This window comes from Lissotriton helveticus, chromosome 4_1 (genome assembly GCF_964261635.1).
Source record: "Lissotriton helveticus chromosome 4_1, aLisHel1.1, whole genome shotgun sequence".
Classification (NCBI taxonomy): domain Eukaryota; kingdom Metazoa; phylum Chordata; class Amphibia; order Caudata; family Salamandridae; genus Lissotriton; species Lissotriton helveticus.
Window position 1 is genome coordinate 1,105,331,134 of NC_136063.1, and position 23,631 is coordinate 1,105,354,764.

Here is a 23,631-nt window from a genome sequence, read left to right on the forward strand (position 1 = left end):
TTTTCACACGACTCTAGAGATACACTCTTGATTAGGGGAGAGCAAAGTGGTCATGTTCTATGGTTGTCAGAAACTAAATCCCTTCTTGTCTATCCAGGGAGGTTCAACTCCTCCTTGTCTATTCGAGAAAGTTTCTAGTGAACTCTGAGCTAGCTGGCAAACCCAAAACTTTAAGTCTAATATCGACAGTAGAAGACCTAGTTAACGTCTGGTCTAGGTCTATACTATTGGAGGTATTATTCCGATGCGCAGAGCCTATTGGGATAATAGGAACTACACTACAATACCATACCTTACCTCAGGTATCCTACCATACCATACCTTACCTCAGGCACCCTACCATACCATACCTTACCTCAGGCACCCTACCATACCATACCTTACCTCAGGCACCCTACCATACCTTACCTCAGGCACCCTACCATACCATACCTTACCTCAGGCACCCTACCATACCAAAACATACCTTACCTCAGGCACCCTGCCATACCTTACCTCAGGCACCCTGCCATACCTTACATCAGGAACCCTGCCATACCTTACCTCAGGCACCCTGCCATACCTTACCTCAGGCACCCTGCCATACCTTACCTCAGGCACCCTGCCATACCTTACCTCAGGCACCCTGCCATACCTTACCTCAGGCACCCTGCCATACCTTACCTCAGGCACCCTGCCATACCTTACCTCAGGCACCCTGCCATACCTTACCTCATGTACCATATCGTACCTCAGGCACTGTACCATACCGTACCTCAGGCACCGTACCATACCGTACCTCAGGCACCGTACCATACCGTACCTCAGGCACCCTACCATACCGTACCTCAGGCACCCTACCATACCGTACCTCAGGCACCCTACCATACCGTACCTCAGGCACCCTACCATACCGTACCTCAGGCACCCTACCATACCGTACCTCAGGCACCCTACCATACCGTACCTCAGGCACCCTACCATACCTTACCTCAGGCACCCTACCATACCTTACCTCAGGCACCCTACCATACCTTACCTCAGGCACCCTACCATACCTTACAAAAGGTACCCTACCATACCTTACATCAGGCACCCTACCATACCTTACCTCAGGCACCCTACCATACCTTACCTCAGGCACCCTACCATACCTTACCTCAGGCCCCCTACCATACCATACCTTACCTAGGGCACCCTACCATACAATACCTTACCTCAGGCACCCTACCATACCTTACCTCAGGCACCCTACCATACCTTACCTCAGGCACCCTACCATACCCTACCATACCATAGCCACCCCACCATACCATACCATACCATACCTTACCTCAGGCACCATACCATACCTTACCTCTGGCACCCTACCATACCATACCTTACCTCAGGCACCCTACCATACCATACCATACCTTACCTCAGGCACCCTACCATACCTTACCTCAGGCACCCTACCATACCATAGCCACCCCACCATACCATACCTTACCTTACCTTACCTCAGGCAATTTACCTTACCTTCCCTCAGGCAATTTACCTTACCTTACCTCAGGCAATTTACCTTACCTTACCTCAGGCAATTTACCTTACCTTACCTCAGGCAATTTACCTTACCTTACCTCAGGCAATTTACCTTACCTTACCTCAGGCACTTTACCTTACCTTACCTCAGGCACTTTACCTTACCTTACCTCAGGCACTTTACCTTACCTTACCTCAGGCACTTTACCGTACCTTACCTCAGGCACCCTGCCGTACCTTACCTCAGGCACCCTGCCGTACCTTACCTCAGGCACCCTGCCGTACCGTACCTCGGGCACCCTACCGTACCTCGGGCACCCTACCGTACCTTACCTGAGGCACCCTACCGTACCTTACCTCAGGCACCCTACCATACCATACCATACCTTACCTCAGGTATCCTACCATACCTTACCTTACCTCAGGTACCATACCATACCATACCACACCTTACCTTACCTCAGGTACCATACCATACCATACCTTACCTTACCTTACCTCAGGTACCATACCGTACCTTACCTTACCTTACCACAGGTACCATACCTCACCTCAGGCACCCTACCATACCCCACCTCACGCACCCTACCATACCTTACCTCAGGCACCCTACCATACCTTACCTCAGGCACCCTACCATACCTTACCTCAGGCACCCTACCATATCATACCTTACCTCAGGCACCCTACCATACCATACCTTACCTCAGGCACCCTACCATACCATACCTTACCTCAGGCACCCTACCATACCATACCTTACCTCAGGCACCCTACCATACCATACCTCAGGCACCCTACCATACCTTACCTCAGGCACCCTACCATACCATACCTTACCTCAGGCACCCTACCATACCTTACCTCAGGAACTTTACCATACCTTACCTCAGGCACTTTACCATACCTTACCTTACCTTACCTCAGGTACCATACCATACCATACCATACCATACCATACCTTACCTCAGGTACCATACCATACCATACCTTACCTCAGGTACCATACCTTACCTTACCTTACCACAGGTACCATACCATACCTTAGTTACCCTACCATACCTCACCTCAGTTACCCTACCATACCTCACCTCAGTTACCCTACCATACCCCACCTCAGGCACCCTACCATACCCCACCTCAGGCACCCTACCATACCTTACCTCAGGCACCCTACCATACCTTACCTCAGGCATCCTACCATACCTTACCTCAGGCACCCTACCATACCTTACCTCAGGCACTTTACCATACCTTACCTAAGGGACTTTACCATACCTTACCTCAGGAACTTTACCATACCTTACCTCAGGCACTTTACCATACCTTACCTTACCTCAGGTACCATACCATACCATACCATACCTTACCTCAGGTACCATACCATACCATACCTTACCTCAGGTACCATACCTTACCATACCTTACCTTACCTTACCACAGGTACCATACCATACCTTAGTTACCCTACCATACCTCACCTCAGTTACCCTACCATACCTCACCTCAGTTACCCTACCATACTCCACCTCAGGCACCCTACCATACCTTACCTCAGGCACCCTACCATACCTTACCTCAGGCATCCTACCATACCTTACCTCAGGCATCCTACCATACCTTACCTCAGGCACCCTACCATACCCCACCTCACGCACCCTACCATACCCCACCTCAGGCACCCTACCATACCTTACCTCAGGCACCCTACCATACCTTACCTCAGGCATCCTACCTTACCTTACCTCAGGCACCCTACCATACCTTACCTTACCTTACCTCAGGCACCCTACCATACCTTACCATACCTCAGGCACCCAGCCATACCATACCTCAGGCACCCAGCCATACCTTACCTCAGGGCACCCAGCCATACCTTACCTCAGGGCACCCAGCCATACCTTACCTCAGGGCACCCAGCCATACCTTACCTCAGGGCACCCAGCCATACCTTACCTCAGGGCACCCTGCCGTACCTTACCTCAGGGCACCCTGCCGTACCTTACCTCAGGGCACCCTGCCGTAACTTACCTCAGGGCACCCTGCCGTAACTTACCTCAGGGCACCCTGCCGTAACTTACCTCAGGGCACCCTGCCGTAACTTACCTCAGGGCACCCTGCCGTAACTTACCTCAGGGCACCCTGCCGTACCTTACCTCAGGCACCCTGCCGTACCTTACCTCAGGCACCCTGCCGTACCTTACCTCAGGCACCCTACCATACCTTACCATACCTCAGGCACCCAGCCATACCATACCTCAGGCACCCAGCCATACCATACCTCAGGCACCCAGCCATACCTTACCTCAGGGCACCCAGCCATACCTTACCTCAGGGCACCCAGCCGTACCTTACCTCAGGGCACCCTGCCGTACCTTACCTCAGGCACCCTGCCGTACCTTACCTCAGGCACCCTACCATACCTTACCATACCTCAGGCACCCAGCCATACCATACCTCAGGCACCCAGCCATACCATACCTCAGGCACCCAGCCATACCATACCTCAGGCACCCAGCCATACCTTACCTCAGGGCACCCAGCCATACCTTACCTCAGGGCACCCAGCCGTACCTTACCTCAGGGCACCCTGCCGTACCTTACCTCAGGCACCCTGCCGTACCTTACCTCAGGCACCCTACCATACCTTACCATACCTCAGGCACCCAGCCATACCATACCTCAGGCACCCAGCCATACCATACCTCAGGCACCCAGCCATACCTTACCTCAGGGCACCCAGCCATACCTTACCTCAGGGCACCCAGCCGTACCTTACCTCAGGGCACCCAGCCGTACCTTACCTCAGGGCACCCTGCCGTACCTTACCTCAGGGCACCCTGCCGTACCTTACCTCAGGGCACCCTGCCGTACCTTACCTCAGGGCACCCTGCCGTACCTTACCTCAGGGCACCCTGCCGTACCTTACCTCAGGGCACCCTGCCGTACCTTACCTCAGGGCACCCTGCCGTACCTTACCTCAGGGCACCCTGCCGTACCTTACCTCAGGGCACCCTGCCGTACCTTACCTCAGGGCACCCTGCCGTACCTTACCTCAGGGCACCCTGCCGTAACTTACCTCAGGGCACCCTGCCGTACCTTACCTCAGGCACCCTGCCGTACCTTACCTCAGGCACCCTGCCGCACCTTACCTCAGGCACCCTGCCGCACCTTACCTCAGGCACCCTGCCGCACCTTACCTCAGGCACCCTGCCGCACCTTACCTCAGGCACCCTGCCGCACCTTACCTCAGGCACCCTGCCGCACCTTACCTCAGGCACCCTGCCGCACCTTACCTCAGGCACCCTGCCGCACCTTACCTCAGGCACCCTGCCGCACCTTACCTCAGGCACCCTGCCGCACCTTACCTCAGGCACCCTGCCGCACCTTACCTCAGGCACCCTGCCGCACCTTACCTCAGGCACCCTGCCGCACCTTACCTCAGGCACCCTGCCGCACCTTACCTCAGGCACCCTGCCGCACCTTACCTCAGGCACCCTGCCGCACCTTACCTCAGGCACCCTGCCGTACCTTACCTCAGGCACCCTGCCGTACCTTACCTCAGGCACCCTGCCGTACCTTACCTCAGGCACCCTGCCGTACCTTACCTCAGGCACCCTGCCGTACCTTACCTCAGGCACCCTGCCGTACCTTACCTCAGGCACCCTGCCGTACCTTACCTCAGGCACCCTGCCGTACCTTACCTCAGGCACCCTACCTACCTTACCTCAGGCACCCTACCAACCTTACCTCAGGCACCCTACCAACCTTACCTCAGGCACCCTACGATCCTTACCTCAGGTACCCTACGTACCTTACCTCAGGGCACCCTGCCATACCTTACCTCAGGCACCCTGCCGTACCTTACCTCAGGCACCCTGCCGTACCTTACCTCAGGCACCCTGCCGTACCTTACCTCAGGCACCCTACCTACCTTACCTCAGGCACACTACCTACCTTACCTCAGGCACCCTACCAACCTTACCTCAGGCACCCTACGATCCTTACCTCAGGTACCCTACGTACCTTACCTGAGGCACCCTACCGTACCTTACCTCAGGCACCCTCCCGTATCTTACCTCAGGCACCCTCCCGTATCTTACCGCCGTACCTTACCTCAGGCACCCTACCGTACCTTACCTCAGGCACCCTACCGTACCTCGGGCACCCTACCGTACCTTACCTGAGGCACCCTACCGTACCTTACCTCATGCACCCTACCATACCATACCATACCTTACCTCAGGTATCCTACCATACCTTACCTTACCTCAAGCACCATACCATACCTTACCTCAGGCACTTTACCATACCTTACCTCAGGCACGTTACCATACCTTACCTCAGGTACCATACCATACCTCAGTTACCCTACCATATCATACCTCAGTTACCTTACCATACCTCACCTCAGTTACCCTACCATACCATACCTCACCTCAATTACCCTACCATACCTCACCTCAGTTACCCTACCATACCTCACCTCAGGCACCCTACCATACCTCACATCAGGCACCCTACCATACCTCACCTCAGGCACCCTACCATACCTCACCTCAGGCACCCTACCATACCTCACCTCAGGCACCCTACCATACCTCACCTCAGGCACCCTACCATACCTCACCTCAGGCACCCTACCATACCTCACCTCAGGCACCCTACCATACCTCACCTCAGGCACCCTACCATACCTCACCTCAGGCACCCTACCATACCTCAACTCAGGTACCCTACCATACCATACCTTACCTCAGGCACCCTACCATACCTTACCTCAGGCACCCTACCATACCTTACCTCAGGCACCCTACCATACCATACCGTACCTTACCTCAGGTATCCTACCATACCTTACCTTACCTCAGGCACTTTACCATACCATACCTCAGGCACTTTACCATACCTTACCTCAGGTACCATACCTTACCTTACCTCAGGTACCATACCATACCTTACCTTACCTCAGGTACCCTACCCTACCTTACCTCAGGTACCCTACCATACCCTACCTTACCTCAGGTACACTACCATTCCTTACCTCAGGTACCCTACCCTACCATACCTTACCTTACCTCAGGTACCCTACCATACCATACCTTACCTCAGGTACCCTACCATACCTTACCTCAGGTACCCTACTGTTGGACAGGCCCCATGAAGGGCTCGCTCCCTCCCCGCATGACAGGGCCCTGGTACCGGCCTTCCAGGTACTACCCGCAGAAGCAACCCCCAACCCGTCCCCCATGGGACGTCTGCTCCTGGGAATCCCTGTGTCCCTGGCCTGGGCCACCGTCAGCACCCTTGCCCGGACCAGCCGCCATCTTAGACACTGCGCCACGAGGCCGCGTGGCCTCAGCTCGACCCCAACCCCGGGCCTGGCCAGGTCCCGACATCCCGGCACCACCATCCACCCAGGAGGTGAACGGACCACTTGGCAGGTCAATGGGAGTAAGAAGTGTCGATGGCTCTCTCCCGCCAGGTGCCGATCACCCCCAGCCTCCTCGGGCGCTGGCTCCACCCCCCTGCTGGGTGTCTGGACTCCCTCATCCCGGACCTCCCGACCTCCAAGAGCGAGGGTCCGGACATCAAAGAGTGCCAGACCTATAACTGAGGCAGCCCCAGAACAGGAAGGCAGTTGTATCCTGCAGTCGAGAGACACCGCGACGAACTCATCCTTGACGGACTGCCGGCGCTGCCGCAGCCCTGCCTTGTGAACTATTGTCCTGCCTGCTGGCGCTGCCGCGGCCTTCTGCAACCTTCATCCTCGTGGGACCTGCTGGCGCTGCCGCGGCCCGTTGTAACCTTCATTCTCGTGGGACCTGCTGGCGCTGCCGCGGCCCTTTGTAACCCTTCATCCTCGTGGGACCTGCTGGCGCTGCCGCGGCCCGTTGTAACCTTCATCCTCGTTGGGACCTGCTGGCGCTGCCGCGGCCCGTTGCCACCTACGACCTCTTCGGGACCTGCTGGCGCTGCCGCGGTCTGACCCGTCCGAACACCGAGCTCGAGGATTGTGAGCTATCACCGTCCCACCGCCGTACCTACGGGTACCAAGACTGTCCCGCTACCCCCTTCCCTAATAGAGACTAGAATTGAGAGGATCATCGTGTCCTGACCTCATTGTATCGTACTACCTTACTTCAAGAACTGCCTATAAAAGGTGTTAATCTGATCTTCGTGTGGTGTCCATCTGTGGGGGGGAAGTTACTTGTCTGTACGATCGCTGGGGACGGCCCTCACCGGAGGCCTCTCCCCTTGTGCTCGGCCGACCCTCCAGGTCGCAGTCTAACACCTACCATACCATACCCAACCCTACCATACCATACCATACCCTACCCTACCCTACCTTACCTCAGGCACCCTACCCTACTTTACCTCAGGCACCCTACCGTACCTTACCTCAGGCACCCTACCGTACCTTACCTCAGGCACCCTTTCGTACCTTACCTCAGGCACCTTACCTCAGGCACCCTACCATACCATACCATACAATACCTCATTCACCCTACCATACAATACCTCAGGCACCCAACCATACAATACCTCAGGCACCCAACCATACCTTACCCCAGGCACCCTACCATACCTTACCTCAGAGGCACAATACCTTACCTCAGAGGCACAATACCTTACCTCAGAGGCACAATACCTTACCTCAGAGGCACAATACCTTACCTCAGGCACCCTGCCACACCGCACCTCAAGCACCCTGCCACACCGCACCTCAGGCACCCTGCCACACCGCACCTCAGGCACCCGGCCACACCGCACCTCAGGCACCCTGCCACACCGCACCTCAGGCACCCTGCCACACCGCACCTCAGGCACCCTGCCACACCGCACCTCAGGCACCCTGCCACACCGCACCTCAGGCACCCTGCCACACCGCACCTCAGGCACCCTGCCACACCGCACCTCAGGCACCCTGCCACACCGCACCTCAGGCACCCTGCCACACCGCACCTCAGGCACCCTGCCACACCGCACCTCAGGCACCCTGCCACACCGCACCTCAGGCACCCTGCCACACCGCACCTCAGGCACCCTGCCACACCGCACCTCAGGCACCCTGCCACACCGCACCTCAGGCACCCTACCACACCTTACCTCAGGCACCCTACCACACCTTACCTCAGGCACCCTACCACACCTTACCTCAGGCACCCTACCACACCTTACCTCAGGCACCCTACCACACCTTACCTCAGGCACTCTACCACACCTTACCTCAGGCACCCTACCACACCTTACCTCAGGCACCCTACCGTACCTTACCTCAGGCACCCTACCATACAATACCTCAGGCACCCTACCACACCTTACCTCAGGCACCCTACCACACCTTACCTCAGGCACCCTACCATACCATACCTTACCTCATGCACCCTACCATACCATACCTTACCTCAGGCACCCTACCATACAATACCTCAGGCACCCTACCATACAATACCTCAGGCACCCTACCACACCTTACCTCAGGCACTCTACCACACCTTACCTCAGGCACCCTACCATACCATACCTTACCTCAGGCACTTTACCATGCCTCACCTCAGTTACCCTACCATGCCTCACCTCAGTAACCATACCATACCTTACCTCAGGCACCCTACCATACCTCACCTCAGGCACCCTACCATACCTCACCTCAGGCACCCTACCATACCTCACCTCAGGCACCCTACCATACCTCACCTCAGGCACCCTACCATACCTCACCTCAGGCACCCTACCATACCTCACCTCAGGCACCCTACCATACCTCACCTCAGGCACCCTACCATACCTCACCTCAGGCACCCTACCATACCTCACTTCAGGCACCCTACCATACCTCACTTCAGGCACCCTACCATACCTCACTTCAGGCACCCTACCATACCCTACCTTACCTTCCCTCAGGTCCCCTTCCTTACCCTACCTTACCTCAGGTACACTACCATACCTTACCTCAGGTACCCTACCCTACCATACCTTACCTTACCTTACCTTAGGTACCCTACCATACCATACCTTACCTCAGGTACCCTACCCTACCATACCTTACCTTACCTCAGGTACCCTACCATACCTTACCTTACCTCAGGTACCCTACCATACCATACCTTACCTCAGGTACCCTACCATACCATACCTTACCTCAGGTACCCTACCATACCCTACCCTACCATATCCTACCTTACTTCAGGCACCCTGCCGCACCTTGCCTCAGGCACCCTGCCGCACCTTGCCTCAGGCACCCTGCCGCACCTTGCCTCAGGCACCCTGCCGCACCTTGCCTCAGGCACCCTGCCGCACCTTGCCTCAGGCACCCTGCCGCACCTTGCCTCAGGCACCCTGCCGCACCTTGCCTCAGGCACCCTGCCGCACCTTGCCTCAGGCACCCTGCCGCACCTTGCCTCAGGCACCCTGCCGCACCTTGCCTCAGGCACCCTGCCGCACCTTGCCTCAGGCACCCTGCCGTACCTTGCCTCAGGCACCCTGCCGTACCTTGCCTCAGGCACCCTGCCGTACCTTGCCTCAGGCACCCTGCCGTACCTTGCCTCAGGCACCCTGCCGTACCTTGCCTCAGGCACCCTGCCGTACCTTGCCTCAGGCACCCTACCTTACCCGACCCTACCATACCCTACCCTACCCTACCTTACCTTACCTCAGGCACCCTACCGTACCTTACCTCAGGCACCCTACCGTACCTTACCTCAGGCACCCTACTGTACCTTACCTCAGGCACCCTACCGTACCTTACCTCAGGCACCCTACCGTACCTTACCTCAGGCACCCTACCATACCTTACCTCAGGCACCTTACCTCAGGCACCCTACCATACCATACCATACCATACCTCATTCACCCTACCATACAATACCTCAGGCACCCTACCATACCATACCTTACCAAAGGTAACCTACCATACGGGACCCTACCATACCCTACCTTACCTCAGGCACCCTACCATACCTTACCTAGGGCACCCTACCGTACCTTACCTCGGGCACCCTACCGTACCTTACCTCGGGCACCCTACCGTACCTTACCTCGGGCACCCTACCGTACCTTACCTAAGGCACCCTACCCTACCATACCTTACCTCATGTACCATATCGTACCTCAGGCACTGTACCATACCGTACCTCAGGCACCCTACCATACCTAACCTCAGGCACCCTACCATACCTAACCTCAGGCACCCTACCATACCTAACCTCAGGCACCCTACCATACCTAACCTCAGGCACCCTACCATACCTAACCTCAGGCACCCTACCATACCTCACCTCAGGCACCCTACCATACCTCACCTCAGGCACCCTACCATACCTCACCTCAGGCACCCTACCATACCTCACCTCAGGCACCCTACCATACCTCACCTCAGGCACCCTACCATACCTCACCTCAGGCACCCTACCATACCTCACCTCAGGCACCCTGCCATACCTCACCTCAGGCACCCTACCATACCTCACCTCAGGCACCCTACCATACCTCACCTCAGGCACCCTACTGTTGGACAGGCCCCATGAAGGGCTCGCTCCCTCCCCGCATGACAGGGCCCTGGTACCGGCCTTCCAGGTACTACCCGCAGAAGCAACCCCCAACCCGTCCCCCATGGGACGTCTGCTCCCGGGAATCCCTGTGTCCCTGGCCTGGGCCACCGTCAGCACCCTTGCCCGGACCAGCCGCCATCTTAGACACTGCGCCACGAGGCCGCGTGGCCTCAGCTCAACCCCAACCCCGGGCCTGGCCAGGTCCCGACATCCCGGCACCACCATCCACCCAGGAGGTGAACGGACCACTTGGCAGGTCAATGGGAGTAAGAAGTGTCGATGGCTCTCCCCCGCCAGGTGCCGATCACCCCCAGCCTCCCCGGGCGCTGGCTCCACCCCCCTGCTGGGTGTCTGGACTCCCTCATCCCGGACCTCCCGACCTCCAAGAGCGAGGGTCCGGACATCAAAGAGCGCCAGACCTATAACTGAGGCAGCCCCAGAACAGGAAGGCAGTTGTATCCTGGAGTCGAGAGACACCGCGACGAACTCATCCTTGACGGACTGCTGGCGCTGCCGCAGCCCTGCCTTGTGAACTATTGTCCTGCCTGCTGGCGCTGCCGCGGCCTTCTGCAACCTTCATCCTCGTGGGACCTGCTGGCGCTGCCGCGGCCCGTTGTCACCTTCATCCTCGTGGGACCTGCTGGCGCTGCTGCGGCCCGTTGTCACCTTCATCCTCGTGGGACCTGCTGGCGCTGCCGCGGCCCGTTGCAACCTTCATCCTCGTGGGACCTGCTGGCGCTGCCGCGGCCCGTTGTAACCTTCATCCTCGTTGGGACCTGCTGGCGCTGCCGCGGCCCGTTGCCACCTACGACCTCTTCGGGACCTGCTGGCGCTGCCGCGGTCTGACCCGTCCGAACACCGAGCTCGAGGATTGTGAGCTATCACCGTTCCACCGCCGTACCTACGGGTACCAAGACTGTCCCGCTACCCCCTTCCCTAATAGAGACTAGAATTGAGAGGATCATCGTGTCATGATCTTATTGTATCGTACTACCTTACTTCAAGAACTGCCTATAAAAGGTGTTAATCTGATCTTCGTGTGGTGTCCATCTGTGGGGGGGCAGTTACTTGTCTGTACGATCGCTGGGGACGGCCCTCACCGGAGGCCTCTCCCCTTGTGCTCGGCCGACCCTCCAGGTCCCCGTCTAACATTGGTGGCCAGCGGCGCGATCCGAACCAACGCGTACCGTACAGATAGTAACTCACCCTACGACTAAACCACAATGACGACCAAAGAGAGCGGATCGGCAGAGAAGTTCCAGATGGAAAAGCTGGAGGAATACAGCCACCAAGAGCTAAAACAATTTTGCATGGACTTAGGCATTGCTACCACCGGGCTAAGCACAAAAGAAGACTTCAAAAACGCCCTAGAGGCCTGGACAGAGACGAATACCGCCACACCCCGGGACCTCGAAGCCCCGGAAGTCAACACCACCCTGACGGAAGAACGGAGAACAGGTCCCTCCCGAGAAGAGATCCAGGAGCGGGAAAAAAATAGACTACACGAGCTAGACTTGGCACGGCTCAAATTAGACGGAGAATTGAAGCTGGCGGAACAGAAAATAAACTTAGAACACTTACGGTTTAGAGAAGAGCGAGAGGAAAAACAGAGACAGAGGGATCTCGAAGAAAAAAGACTGGCATACGAACACGAGTGCAAACTAGCAGAGATAGAAATACGCAAACTGAACACAAACCTAGGGGTGCCCGAGCCACCGCGCTCCCCGGGTACTATCGAACAGAAGATCCACATCCCCAAGGATGTGGTCCGAGAATACCACCGGAACGACGACATACAGCAGTGGTTCAAGGCCTACGAGATCGCCATGACGGCCCACCGGATCGCTCGAAGTGACTGGGGAGCTGGGCTATGGGGAAGATTCGTCAATGAGGGCCGTGATGCCCTGCTGCAGCTTCCGGACCACCAAATGACGTCCTATGACCACATGAAGGCCGCCCTCCTCAGCCGATATGGGCTTACGCCCGAAATGTACCGCCAGAGGTTCCGCAACTGCACCCGGATCCCAGGTACAACTTGGTTGGAGTACGTAAACTATTTCAGCCGAGCCTTCGAGGGGTGGATCAAGGGTAACAACATAACCACCTACGAACAACTCTTCAATCTCATTGTGTGGGAGCACCTCTCCAACAACTGTTTCGTCGAGCTCAGGCAGCACCTCCTCGACAGTAAATTGACTGAACCTCGGCAGCTCGCCACCGAGGCGGACCGGTGGGAGAGCACCCGAGTGGCCCGGAGTGGGCCGAATGAGCAGAACAGATCCAACCAAGGTCATCATCGTCCCCGAGGAGGAGGAGGAGGAGGAGGACCGGGCCGGGGCAGAGACGCTGTCCCGGTCACTCCCGCTAACACCACCCCGCCCCCAGCCGGCCGGGGAAACCCCCCGATGCGCCCGGGGTTCCAAGCCAACGTTACGTGTCACCGATGCCAGCGAGTCGGCCACTACGCCAGTGACCCGACCTGCCCGAAGAACCCGGCTCCCAGGCCCCGCCAGGTGGCGGCCGCCGTCCTAGGAGAAGAACAAGTCTCCGAAGACACTGAAGCATACGAGTCGGAGCAGTTCGAGTGGGAACCTGCCGCCATGACCCTGGCCTGCCTAGGGGGAAGAGACATGGTCCCGCAGACTCCCCTGCCAGCCAACACTCGGAAGTACAGCCAATGGGTGAGCATAAATGGGCGCAAGGCCGAAGCCCTGCGTGACACCGGGGCCAGTGTGACGGCCGTCCGCTGTCACCTGGTGACCCCAGAACAAATCCTGCCAAACGTTCTTTGCCCCGTCCGATCGGCAGACAATTCGGAGAGCCTGTGTCGGATGGCCTGCGTCCCCTTCGAATGGGGAGGAGTGTCCGGCATGCTAAAAGTAACTGTCCGCGACGATGCCCCCGTGGACTGCCTCCTGGGGAACGATCTCGAGAGCTCCCCGTGGGCAGCTGTTTAAAGAAGAGAGCATCTGGGGATGTTGGGTCTCCCGGACTGGGCGTGCGTGACCACCCGGTCCATGGCCACCCGCACCATCCCTAGACCGGAAGAACCCGAATGGTCAGCACCTCCTCCCCCGATCGCTCCCGAAGACGACTCCATCCGTACCGACCACCCGGAACCAACCCCAGAGGGGTCCGCACAGCCCCCCGAACTTCCCGACCTGGCTCAGTGGCGTCAAGAAGGGGGGCCCACCCAAGAACAATTCCGGCAGGAGCAAAAGACCTGTCCCTCCCTCGAGGGACTGCGACAGCAAGCGCTCGCCCAGGGCCAAGGAGACACCACCGGGGCCCACTGGGTTTATTGGGACAATGATCTCTTGTACAGCGAGCAGAGAATCGCAGAGCTGGGGGCCGGTCGAGTGCTGGTGGTGCCCCTCCACTTCAGAGACTTCCTGTTGAACTTGGCCCATGATGTCCCCCTGGCTGGGCACCTGGGGCAAGACAAAACCTACCACCGCCTGGTGACTCACTTTTTTTGGCCCAAAATGAGAAATGACGTCTCCAACCACTGCTGGTCCTGCCCGACCTGCCAGGCCAGCGGGAAGAGCGGCCGCAAACTCAAGGCACCCCTACAACCATTCCCCGTGGTGACCACCCCGTTCGAAAGGGTGGGAATAGACATTGTGGGGCCCCTGGACCCCCGAACAGCCCAAGGGCATCGCTTCATCCTGGTCCTGGTGGACCACGCCACCCGCTATCCTGAAGCGGTCCCCCTTCGTACTATAACAGCCCCAGTAGTGGGTCGAGCCTTAATGGGGATCTTTTCTCGAGTGGGCTTCCCCCGGGAAGTCGTCAGCGACAGGGGTACGAACTTTATTTCAAAGTATATGAAATCCCTCTGGCAGCAGTGCGGGGTCACTTACCGATTCACAACCCCCTATCACCCCCAGGGAAACGGACTGGTCGAGCGGTTCAACCGCACTCTCAAGGGGATGATCATGGGGCTAGAAGAACCCCTACGCCGCCAGTGGGACGTGCTACTACCGTGCCTCCTCTTCGCCTACCGAGAAGTCCCCCAGAAGTCCCTCGGCTTCAGCCCCTTCGAACTCCTGTACGGACACCCCGTTCGCGGGCCTCTCAGCCTAGTGAAGGAGGAATGGGAAATGGCCCCCCTAAAAACCCCTCCAGACGTCTACAAGTACCTCCTGACCCTCCGCAATCAGACCCGGAAATTCAGGGAGATCGCCAAAGCCAATCTTGAGGCCAGTCAAGAGGACATGAAGAAGTGGTACGATCAACAGGCCTCCTCCATCGAGTTTGAACCGGGTCAGCAGGTATGGGTGATGTCCCCCATCGAACCGTGTGCCTTGCAGGACAAATGGACCGGGCGCTTCAAGGTGATCGAGCGCAAGGGTCCCGTCACCTATCTCATCGACCTGGAGTCCCCCCGGAACCCCCTCCGGGTTCTCCACGCCAACAGACTCAAACCCCACTTCGTGCGCTTACCGTACAGACAGTAACTCACCCTACAACTAAAACCACAACATCAAAGAGCGCCAGACCTATAACTGAGGCAGCCCCAGGACAGGAAGGCAGTTGTATCCTGGAGTCGAGAGACACCGAGAAGAACTCATCCTTGACGGACTGCTGGCGCTGCCACAGCCCTGCCTTGCGAACTATTGCCCTGCCTGCTGGCGCTGCCGCGGCCCTCTGCAACCTTCATCCTCGTGGGACCTGCTGGCGCTGCCGCGGCCCTCTGCAACCTTCATCCTCGTGGGACCTGCTGGCGCTGCCGCGGCCCTCTGCAACCTTCATCCTCGTGGGACCTGCTGGCGCTGCCGCGGCCCTCTGCAATCTTCATCCTCGTGGGACCTGCTGGCGCTGCCGCGGCCCGTAGAAACCTCCATCCTCGTGGGACCTGCTGGCGCTGCCGCGGCCCGTTGCAACCTGCATTCTCGTGGGACCTGCTGGCGCTGCCGCGGCCCGTCGTAACCTTCATCCTCGTTGGGACCTGCTGGCGCTGCCGCGGCCCGTTGCCACCTACGACCTCTTCGGGCCCTGCCGGCGCGGCCGCGGTCTGACCCATCCGAACACCGAGCTCGAGGATTGTGAGCTATCACCATTACACCTCCGTACCCGTGGGTACCAAGACTGTCCCGCTACCCCCTTCCCTTACTAGAGACTAGAATTGAGAGGATCATCGTGTCCTGAACGCCTTGTATCATACCACTCTACTACCAGAAGTGCCTATAAAAGGTGTTACCCTGATCTTTGTGTGGTGTCCATCTGTGGGGGGGGAAGTTACCTGTCTGTGCGATCACTGTGCTCGGCCGACCCTTCAGGTCTCCGTCTAACAGTAGTGCCCATCCGGGGTGGAGAAAGCGGAACGTTCTTGGGCTCTGGGGGTGAGGCCGATCTGCCAGTAGCCCGCTGTCAGGTCGAAGATGCTTAGGTAGCGGGCCGCCCCCATGCGGTCGACTAGTTCATCTGCTCGGGGGATAGGGTGAGCGTCCGTACGGGTGACCGCGTTCAGCCCCCGATAGTCGATGCAGAATCGGAGCTCAGGTGTGGTGCCCGGGGCCGCGGCCTTGGGGACCAGGACGACCGGGCTGGCCCAGGGACTGTCCGAAGGTTCGATGACCCCGAGGGCGAGCATCTTGGAGACTTCTTCTTGGATGCATGTACGTACCCGATCCGGTACTCGGTACGCCCGGTGTCGAACAGGGGGACTGTCCCCCGTGTCCACGTCGTGCAGGCACCAGGAGGTGACTCCGGGTGCGAGAGAGAACAGGTTTGCGAACGGCAGCAGGAGGGCCCGGCAATCTTGACGCTGCTCTGGGGTCAGGGCCTCAGAGAGTCGGACCCCGTCCACCGAACCATCTCTTTCCCGGGTCCTCAGTAGGTCAGGGAGGGGCTCGGAGTCTCCTTCCGCGCCACTGTCGGTAGCCATCAGCAGGCTGAGCTCTGAGCGCACGAAGTGGGGTTTGAGTCGGTTGGCGTGGAGGACCCGGAGGGGGTTCCGGGGGGACTCCAGGTCGATGAGATAGGTGACGGGGCTCCTGCGCTCGATCACCTTGAAGGGCCCCGTCCATTTGTCCTGCAAGGCACATGGTTCGATGGGGGACATCACCCATACCTGCTGACCCGGTTCAAACTCGATGGAGGAGGCATGTTGGTCATACCACTTCTTCATGTCTTCTTGACTGGCCTCCAGATTGGCTTTAGCGATCTCCCTGAATTTCCGGGTCTGATTACGGAGGGTCAGGAGGTATTTGTAGACGTCCGGAGGGGTCTTTAGGGGGGCCATTTCCCATTCCTCCTTCACTAGGCTGAGAGGCCCGCGAACGGGGTGTCCGTACAGGAGTTCGAAGGGGCTGAAGCCGAGGGACTTCTGGGGGACTTCTCGGTAGGCGAAGAGGAGGCACGGTAGTAGCACGTCCCACTGGCGGCGTAGGGGTTCTTCCAGCCCCATGATCATCCCCTTGAGGGTGCGGTTGAACCGCTCGACCAGCCCGTTCCCCTGGGGGTGATAGGGGGTGGTGAATCGGTAAGTGACTCCGCACTGCTGCCAGAGGGATTTCATATACTTTGAAATAAAGTTCGTACCCCTGTCGCTGACGACTTCCCGGGGGAAGCCCACTCGAGAGAAGATCCCCATCAAGGCTCGACCCACTACTGGGGCTGTTATCGTACGAAGGGGGACCGCCTCAGGATAGCGGGTAGCGTGATCCACCAGGACCAGGATGAAGCGATGTCCCTGTGCTGTTCGGGGGTCCAGGGGCCCCACAATGTCTATTCCCACCCTTTCGGACGGGGTGGTCACCACGGGGAATGGTTGTAGGGGTGCCTTGAGTTTGCGGCCGCTCTTCCCACTGGCCTGGCAGGTCGGGCAGGACCGGCAATGGTTGGATAAGTCATTTCTCATTTTGGGCCAAAAAAAGTGAGTCACCAGGCGGTGGTAGGTTTTGTCTTGGCCCAGGTGCCCGGCCAGGGGGACATCATGGGCTAGGTTCAACAGGAAGTCTCTGAAGTGGAGGGGCACCACTAGCACTCGCCCGGCCCCCAGTTCTGCGATTTTCTGTTCGCTGTACAAGAGATCATTGTCCCAATAAACCCAGTGGGCCCCGGTGGTGTCTCCTTGGCTCTGGGCGAGCGCTTGCTGTCGCAATCCCTCGAGGGAGGGGCAGGTCTTTTGCTCCTGCCGGAATTGTTCCTGGGTGGGCCCCCCTTCTTGACGCCACTGAGCCAGGTCGGGAAGCTCGGGGGGCTGTGTGGACCCCTCTGGGGTGGGGTCCGGGTGGTCGGTCTGGAGGAAGTCTTCTTCTGGAGTGATTGAGGGCGGAGGTGCTGCCCATTCTGGTTCTTCTGGTCTAGGGATGGTGCGGGTGGCCATGGACCGGGTGGTTACGCACGCCCAGTCCGGGAGACCCAACATCCCCAGATGCTCTCTTCTTTCCACAGCGGCCCACGGGGAGCTCTCGAGATCGTTCCCCAGGAGGCAGTCTACGGGGGCATCGTCACGGACAGTTACTTTCAGCATGCCGGACACTCCTCCCCATTCGAAGGGGACGCAGGCCATCCGACACAGGCTCTCTGAGTTATCTGCCGATCGGACGGGGCAAAGTACGTTTGGTAGGATTTGTTCCGGGGTTACCAGGTGACAGCGGACGGCCGTCACACTGGCCCCGGTGTCACGCAGGGCCTCGGCCTTGCGCCCATTGATGCTCACCCATTGGCTGTACTTCCGAGTGTTGGCGGGCAGGGGAGTCCGCGGGACCATGTCTCTTCCTCCTAGGCATGCCAGGGTCATGGCGGCGGGTTCCCACTCGAACTGCTCCGACTCATAGGTCTCCGTGTCTTCGGAGACTTGTTCTTCTCCCAGGGCGGCGGCCGCCATTTGGCGGGGCCCGGGGGCCTGGTTCTTCGGGCAGGTCGGGTCACTGGCATAGTGGCCGACTCGCTGGCATCGATGACACGTCACGTTAGCTCGGAACCCCGGGCGCATCGGGGGGTTTCCCCGGCCTGCTGGGGCCGGGGTGGCGTTAGTGGGTGCGGTCGGGGCGGCGTCTCTGCCCCGGCCCGGGCCTCCTCCTCCTCCTCGGGGACGATGGTGACCTTGGTTGGTTCTGTTCTGCTCATTCGGCCCACTCCGGGCCACTCGGGTGCTCTCCCACCGGTCAGCCTCGGTGGCGAGCTGCCGGGGTTCAGTCAATTTACTGTCGAGGAGGTGCTGCCTGAGCTCGACAAAGCAGTTGTTGGAGAGGTGCTCCCACACAATGAGATTGAAGAGTTGTTCGTAAGTGGTTACGTTGTTACCCTTGATCCACCCCTCGAAGGCTCGGCTGAAATAGTTCACGTATTCCAACCACGTCGTACCTGGGATCCGGGTGCAGTTGCGGAACCTCTGGCGGTACATTTCGGGTGTAAGTCCATATCGACTGAGGAGGGCGGCCTTCATGTGGTCATAGGACGTCATTTGATGGTCCGGAAGTTGCAGCAGGGCATCACGACCCTCGTTGACGAATCTCCCCCATAGACCGGCTCCCCAGTCACTTCGAGCGACTCGGTGGGCGGTCATGGCAATCTCATAGGCCTTGAACCACTGCTGTATGTCGTCGTTCCGGTGATATTCTCGGACCACATCCTTGGGGATGTGGACCTTCTGCTCGGTAGGACCCGGGGAGTGCGGTTGCTCGGGCACCCCTAGGTTTTTGTTCAGTTTGCGAATTTCTATCTCCGCTAGTTTGCACTCGTGCTCGTATGCCAGTCTTTTTTCTTCGAGGTCTCTCTGTCTCTGTTTTTCCTCTCGCTCTTCTCTGAGCCGTAAGTGTTCTAAGTTTATTTTTTGTTCCGCCAGTTTCAATTCTCCGTCTAATCTGAGTCGTGCCAAGTCTAACTCGTGTAATCTATTTTTTTCCCGCTCTTGGATCTCTTCATGGGAGGGGCCTGTTCTCCGTTCCTCCGTCCGGGTGGTGTTGACTTCCGGGGCTGCGGGGTCCCGGGGGGTTGCGGTATTTGTCTCTGTCCAGGCCTCTAGGGCGTTTTTGAAGTCTTCTTTTGTGCTTAGCCCGGTGGTAGCAATGCCTAAGTCCATGCAAAATTGTTTGAGCTCTCGGTGGTTGTATTCTTCCAGCTTTTCCATCTGGAACTTCTCCGCCGATCCGCTCTCTTTGGTCGTCATTGTGGTTTTAGTCGTAGGGTGAGTTACTGTCTGTACGGTACGCGTTGGTTCGGATCGCGCCGCTAGCCACCAATGTTAGACGGAGACCTGAAGGGTCGGCCGAGCACAGTGATCGCACAGACAGGTAACTTCCCCCCCCACAGATGGACACCACACAAAGATCAGGGTAACACCTTTTATAGGCACTTCTGGTAGTAGAGTGGTATGATACAAGGCGTTCAGGACACGATGATCCTCTCAATTCTAGTCTCTAGTAAGGGAAGGGGGTAGCGGGACAGTCTTGGTACCCACGGGTACGGAGGTGTAATGGTGATAGCTCACAATCCTCGAGCTCGGTGTTCGGATGGGTCAGACCGCGGCCGCGCCGGCAGGGCCCGAAGAGGTCGTAGGTGGCAACGGGCCGCGGCAGCGCCAGCAGGTCCCAACGAGGATGAAGGTTACGACGGGCCGCGGCAGCGCCAGCAGGTCCCACGAGAATGCAGGTTGCAACGGGCCGCGGCAGCGCCAGCAGGTCCCACGAGGATGGAGGTTTCTACGGGCCGCGGCAGCGCCAGCAGGTCCCACGAGGATGAAGATTGCAGAGGGCCGCGGCAGCGCCAGCAGGTCCCACGAGGATGAAGGTTGCAGAGGGCCGCGGCAGCGCCAGCAGGTCCCACGAAGATGAAGGTTGCAGAGGGCCGCGGCAGCGCCAGCAGGTCCCACGAGGATGAAGGTTGCAGAGGGCCGCGGCAGCGCCAGCAGGCAGGGCAATAGTTCGCAAGGCAGGGCTGTGGCAGCGCCAGCAGTCCGTCAAGGATGAGTTCTTCTCGGTGTCTCTCGACTCCAGGATACAACTGCCTTCCTGTCCTGGGGCTGCCTCAGTTATAGGTCTGGCGCCCTTTGATGTCCGGACCCTCGCTCTTGGAGGTCGGGAGGTCTGGGATCGAGGAGTCCAGACACCCAGCAGGGGGGCGGAGCCAGCGCCCAAGGAGGCTGGGGGTGCTCGGCACCTGGCGGGGGAGAGCCATCGACACTTCGTACTCCCATTGACCTGCCAAGTGGGCCGTTCACCTCCTGGGTGGAGGGTGGTGCCGGGATGTCGGGGCCTGGCCAGGCCCAGGGTTGGGGTCGGGCTGAGGCCGCGCGGCCGCGTGGTGCCGTGTCCAAGATGGCGGCTGGGCCGGGCAATGGTGCTGACGGTGGCCCGGGCCCTGTCCTGCGGGGAGGGAGCGAGCCCTTCATGTGGCCTGTCCAACAACTACCATTTCAGAGTGATGCCATTCGGCATGAAGAACGCTCCAGCCACTTTTCAAAGACTGGTGAATCAGGTATTGGCGGGCCTCGAAGAATTCAGCGCCGCCTACCTGGACGACATCGCGGTATACAGCCGCCACTGGACAGACCACCTCCACCACCTCCGAGAGGTCCTGCAGGCCCTCCAACAGGCCGGCCTCACCATAAAGGCCAGCAAGTGCCAAATCGGCCAGGGGTCCGTGACCTACCTCGGACACCAAGTGGGGAGCGGTCTGGTGGCCCCCCTCCAACTCAAGGTAGCTGCCATTCAGTCCTGGCAACCCCCCGAAACACAAACCGAGGTCCGAGCCTTCCTGGGGCTCACCGGATACTACCGGCGGTTCGTGAAGGACTATGGCAGCATTGTGGGGCCCCTCACGGAACTCACGTCTAAGAACCACCCAAAAAGAGTCAACTGGACTCCCGACTGTCAAGCGGCCTTCGAGAAGCTGAAGGCCGCCATGTGCACCGCTCCTGTGCTCCAGGCCCCCGACTACAGCCGCGAGTTCATCGTTCAGACCGATGCCTCCGACCATGGTATTGGGGCCGTCCTCTCCCAACTGAACCCCGAAGGAGTCGACCAACCAGTGGCCTTCATCAGCAGACGCCTACTGCCCCGAGAACAGCGCTGGAGCACCATTGAGCGAGAGGCCTTCGCAGTAGTATGGGCCCTCAAGAAGCTCCGGCCTTACCTCTTCGGAACCCACTTCCGGGTACATACAGATCATCGGCCCCTGCAATGGCTCATGCAAATGCGGGGGGAGAACCCCAAACTATTGCGATGGTCCATCTCCCTGCAGGGGATGGACTTCACTGTAGAGCATCGCCCTGGTCAAGACCACGCCAACGCGGACGGCCTGTCCCGCTTTTTCCGCCTCGACGAGGAAAGTCCCCAAGAGGATGGGTGACTCTCCCCGCCTTCAGCTGGGGGGACGCATGTTGGACAGGCCCCATGAAGGGCTCGCTCCCTCCCCGCATGACAGGGCCCTGGTACCGGCCTTCCAGGTACTACCCGCAGAAGCAACCCCCAACCCGTCCCCCATGGGACGTCTGCTCCCGGGAATCCCTGTGTCCCTGGCCTGGGCCACCGTCAGCACCCTTGCCCGGACCAGCCGCCATCTTAGACACTGCGCCACGAGGCCGCGTGGCCTCAGCTCGAGCCCAACCCCGGGCCTGGCCAGGTCCCGACATCCCGGCACCACCATCCACCCAGGAGGTGAACGGACCACTTGGCAGGTCAATGGGAGTAAGAAGTGTCGATGGCTCTCTCCCGCCAGGTGCCGATCACCCCCAGCCTCCCCGGGTGCTGGCTCCACCCCCCTGCTGGGTGTCTGGACTCCCTCATCCCGGACCTCCCGACCTCCAAGAGCGAGGGTCCGGACATCAAAGAGCGCCAGACCTATAACTGAGGCAGCCCCAGAACAGGAAGGCAGTTGTATCCTGGAGTCGAGAGACACCGCGACGAACTCAACCTTGACGGACTGCTGGCGCTGCCGCAGCCCTGCCTTGTGAACTATTGTCCTGCCTGCTGGCGCTGCCGCGGCCTTCTGCAACCTTCATCCTCGTGGGACCTGCTGGCGCTGCCGCGGCCCGTTGTCACCTTCATCCTCGTGGGACCTGCTGGCGCTGCCGCGGCCCGTTGTCACCTTCATCCTCGTGGGACCTGCTGGCGCTGCCGCGGCCCGTTGCAACCTTCATCCTCGGGGGACCTGCTGGCGCTGCCGCGGCCCGTTGTAACCTTCATCCTCGTTGGGACCTGCTGGCGCTGCCGCGGCCCGTTGCCACCTACGACCTCTTCGGGACCTGCTGGCGCTGCCGCGGTCTGACCCGTCCGAACACCGAGCTCGAGGATTGTGAGCTATCACCGTTCCACCGCCGTACCTACGGGTACCAAGACTGTCCCGCTACCCCCTTCCCTAATAGAGACTAGAATTGAGAGGATCATCGTGTCCTGATCTCATTGTATCGTACTACCTTACTTCAAGAACTGCCTATAAAAGGTGTTAATCTGATCTTCGTGTGGTGTCCATCTGTGGGGGGGAAGTTACTTGTCTGTACGATCGCTGGGGACGGCCCTCACCGGAGGCATCTCCCCTTGTGCTCGGCCGACCCTCCAGGTCCCCGTCTAACACCTACCATACCTCACCTCAGGCACCCTACCATACCCTTCCTTACCTTCCC